Here is a 5,079-nt window from a genome sequence, read left to right on the forward strand (position 1 = left end):
AGGCCTGGCGCACCCCCTGCGATCTTTGGCGCCCACCAGGTTGAGAACCACTGCCTTAGAGCAGTTGTATGTTTTTTTTTATACATTATAATTGCCACGGCAAGTTGTGGCATATACTTGCCACGGCAAGTTGTGGCATCTGTGGCATATACTTGCCACAGATGCCACACAGTAGTGGCCTCTGTGGGAGATGCCACAAATGCCAAGGCACATGCCACGGCGAGTAGTGGCAACACTCATTGTGTTCTAGTATGATAAATAAAATAACATTGTACCTTGAAAATCAATGCATTCGTTCATTTGACACGTTGGTGGTTTTAGGTAGGCTATACAGCGACCCCTGGCGGTTCTAGTGTGAAGTCAAAGTAGAAGTAGCCAACCTAAATGTTGGAATACTCTGTTACAAGTAAAAGTCATGCATTAAAATGTTACTCACTAGCATAACAATATACTTAAAGTGCATATTACATGTTTTCATTATAATGACTGATCATGAAAGTGTTCTCAAAGCTGGTAAAGGTGCAGCTAGTTTTAATGACTTTGTATACTGTAGTAGGGCATCTTGTGAATTTACTCCAGGAGTAAGTATAAAGTCTGATTTAAGACTTGATTATATCGAAGTGCTCACTATCACAGATTTTTTCAGATTTCTGAACAATATTTGAGAGAAATTGTTATTTTGTGTATATAGAAAATGTTTTACATCTTTGAGTTCATCTCATGAAAAATGGGAGCAAAAACAAAAGTGTTGCATTTATATTTTTGTTCAGTGTATATTTCGAACCTCGTCTCTGTCCCTCAGTTAACAAACTTGTCTGCCTTGTTTACTGGTGAAATTAAGGGTTTTGGTAAAGCATTGCCTTGTGTCTATTTCCTGGTGTGCAAGTCCCCAGCGGTGATGTTGTAGGTCCTTTTATCTCCTTTTTTTAAACATATAATTTGATATAAATATTCAAAAACACCACCCACCATATATATAAATTGTATTATTACTGTTCAAACCGCATTCATGTTTAAAACTATGTAATGTTCCCATTTCATCATATTTTACATGATGTTATTGATCATATAGATGTTGTAACCTGTGAAGTAACTTTTGTAGTAGTTGCAACATTAATGTAGAGCAAAAAGCTAATGCAATGTTATTAGTTGGTCACAAGGTGGCGCCAACAGAATGAACAGCACATGTGGAAGTTCTTTTCACATGGTGACTTCAATAAGTTTAGCTTAAATTCTATATTATTTGAATTGTTTTGCTTTAACATTTATACTGCTTATCAAACTGTAAAGGCGGAGGCGTGTGGTGCAGTGGATTGAGCATTGATGATCAGATCAGGGGATCACAGGTTCAAACCCCACTGCAGTCAGCTTGTCGTTGTGTCCCTGGGCAAGACACTTCACCCCAAATTGCTCCTGTGGGGATTGCCCACAGTATTGAGTATGCAAGTCGCTTTGGATAAAAGCGTCTAACAAGTAACATGTAATGTAATGTAAAGTTGTAAAAGAGAGCATCAGAATATTAATTAATTTAGATTTACTATACTCAATTTCCGGCCCCCTGCCAAATTGATTAAATCTAGTTATATGTAGCATCATTTAAAACCTTTATTCATTAAGACTGTTTCCAAGGGCAATTCGGATGAAGGTTCATTTTGAACAGGAGGGGTTTTTCAGAAAGGAGACATCTTTACATGTTATGGGATGAACAATATGTGGATTGTATGGACAATGTGATCACTGTAGGAGAGCATAACATCATGTAAGTTTACATCCTGCCACGAAAAGACATCAGACAGCTCAAGACTGAAAATAAATCCAAACCTCTCTTCTGTGTGAGCCCATGCACGACTCTTACATCTTATTAAAGGGCTGTTCATGTGGGAGTTCAGAGTGAGCAGAAACGGACCACATCCTGACCACTGGGCTGTGCAGAAACTGTAGCGAAGACCTGCTGCATGAAGTCTGCAAGAAGTGTGGGATTTTGTATTGATTTTACTCAGCCAGGTCTTAATGAAACACTTGTAATCAATAGTATTGTATTGTAGTCTCACCAGTAGGCCTTTACAACATGCGTTAAGGGCTTGGTCATGAACTGCAGCTGAATGGTGTGTTGTCTCTCAGATTGAATGTCTATCGTGAGCAGCTGGATTTATTTCCTCTTCTGAGATCAAATGTTTGAACATGTTTTCGAAGTATCACATATTCCTAAAACCAATGATTGGGTAGTGTTGAGTCCTCTTTTATATTTACATTTTTGTTTACCAAATGTCAACACCCTCAAACAAATGTACAGCTGAAAATCATCAGTTGAACATTAGCCAGTGTCTCAGGCCCCAGGGAACTGGAGTACAGAACATCTGTCAGTGCCTACGATGCTATTCATGGTTCACACACACATGGTTCCATGCAGGAAACATTACTTTATATTTCACGGATAGACTGAATGTGTCATAGTAGCTTATGTGTACCGGCCAATTTTGAGACAAAAAACATGATAATCACAGAGAGTTGGAAAGAGAGTTACTACTTAAAAAATGTCAGGCAAAACACAGATACAAAGCACTGAGGCAAACAAATCCAAAGAGATATTGTCAGGATAGCCATGGTCCAAACAACAGGCAGGCAGGTTCAGAACAGCTAAAAACAGAACAGTAAATGCTGGAGCACTTCGCAAAAAATAAGAAAAACTAGCATGGACCCAGCGATACAGGACTACTGTATGCACTGAGCGACTCACAAGCTAAAGGTGAGGTGAATGGAAGGGGGACACGAGGTGAGGTAAAATTGTAAGGAACTAACAACAGGAGAGTTTGTGATAAAGCAAAACCAAAGGAAAACAATTGTGGATTTTGTGACTCGTCATCCATGTGATTGAGTGAACTTTCCTGAGGGACCCCTGACTCTCGCTTAAACTCAGCTGGATCAGCTTTACATCTGACACCTTTTACAGGATAGCCTACGTGTTGTAATGGATTGACCGATGGATGGATGGATTTAATCTATGAAATGTTAAGTATTGCGTCATTTAAGTCACATGGACCTTAATCTTATTTATTGCACCACCAATGTTATTTTTACAAATAAGAAGTACTGATGGAAATGGAGAACGAAAGTCTCGTGATTTCTGCATTATTTTAATAAATGATATAAGAGATGATGACATTGACCATTAGCTGTCCTTAAAGTTGCTGATTGATGCAGTTCCCTGTTTCACTTCTGCTAACACAAACACACGAGTGCATACATACATACATACATACATACACAGAAATGCACCCTCTATTACTTTTATACTACTTAAGGGACTTATAATTCAATGATGCATTCTCTAGCCCCCATCTGTATATGTGAACATCACAGCTACGTGGCTAACCTGGACTTCACCATTTTTTCCTGAAATATATAACATACTATCCTACCTATATCTTGACAGAAAAATGTGGTTATATCGCCTAACAATGTCTAACCACCAGAAGCAACAAGTTCACAGTGAAGCCATTGGTGCATTACAATATGATCAAGTTTAGTTGTACTAAACTAAAATATTAACTGACATTATGAGGTGTACAGCTTTAGTGTCTGTGCATTCTTGTGTTAAGAGCTTGCTGACAAACAAGAGGTAACGCCTTATAGGTGTTGGCAGGTGGATAAGTAATCTTTGGACGTTGGACGGTATCCATCTTGTCACATAACTCTGCATCACAACACATATATGTTTTCCCAAAAATGTCTCACTGTTCCTTATAAGCCTATATTGTTCTTTAATATTGAATATTGTCAAGCATTTGGACTCATAATAATAATTTTCCTGATAGGAATGTTGAGTTATCAGAGGCACGGCAGCTCATAAAACATCAGTCAAACTGCCCTTGTAGCAGAGTGTTTTTAAAATAGCAAGTTTAAACAAGTAAGCAAAGAGGATTAAACAGGTAGCTAAAAGTAATAAATAGTTGTTTCCACAAATAGCTCAAATAAATGACTAAACAATTCAAATGATTGGCGAAAATGAATGAAAAAATGGTTACGCATAAATTGGGTTAGGGGAAGTTGTAATTGTAGTAGTAGTATTAGGAGTAGTAAGAGCAGCATTACAATTGCTCGCCAAATCAAACTAAATATTACCATTTTAATTGCATGGAAAATAGATTTGATCCACCTTCCACATACTGTTCAGAACAGGTGGAGAAAAACATTGGGAATAGATGACATGTATTGTGAGTTGATCTGACTGTTCCTCTCAGTAAAGAGGTCGGGAGCCACAGCCTGTGAGTCTGCATTGTGATGAGATATAACGTCATGTCGCTCAAGACCTTTGCTGATTATTCAGGCTCTATCTACACAATAACACACATATATATTTATATATGTAGGGGGGGTGATGTTTGTTAACACTGGGCCAGTGGTTTTAAGGAAGTGCCTACAGGCGTGTATGCGTGTCACACTCTTTGCAAATATCCGTGTCTTGTGATCAGGAGAGGATACTGGTAAAAGCGGATACATTTAGTGGTCTCCTGAGTGGTGTTATACATAGTTTAAGACTTCCAGCTGTGTTTTACATGTCTGCCCTTAGCTATCAGCAACCACTGCCTCAACCTAATATAAGAACAGCATCATCAAAGGGAATTTGCCTTAAACATTGTGCAAAGTATCGGGCCATAATGACGATCATGTAACAGTATGTGCACTGGTTGCTCATGTGCCTCAGCAACAGTGACATTGTATAATCCCACTAAATGCAAAATATCTCTCAGAATGTATTAATGACCCATTTCTGTAGTATCGTCACTTTGCGTAAATTATATCAAAGGAGAGAAAATGAAGGTAATCATAAAGTTCCCCTGACAGAATAATTATCAATAACAGGCTTAGTGGAGGTGACCTTGGTGGTTGTTCATGATGTCTCAGGTACTGACAGACCTGAGTTACTCATTAGATCGCACTGTGGCTGATAACATAATGGAAATGCTAATGCTGATTGATCTTGTGTCTATAATGAAGTGCTGTGTTGATGCTGGTACTCTGAAATGACTGGCATGTTGTTTATCTGTTTATTAACAAAAGTGTAACATTTGACTAAAG

Source organism: Notothenia rossii, assembly GCF_949606895.1.
Source record: "Notothenia rossii genome assembly, chromosome: 3".
Taxonomy (NCBI): domain Eukaryota; kingdom Metazoa; phylum Chordata; class Actinopteri; order Perciformes; family Nototheniidae; genus Notothenia; species Notothenia rossii.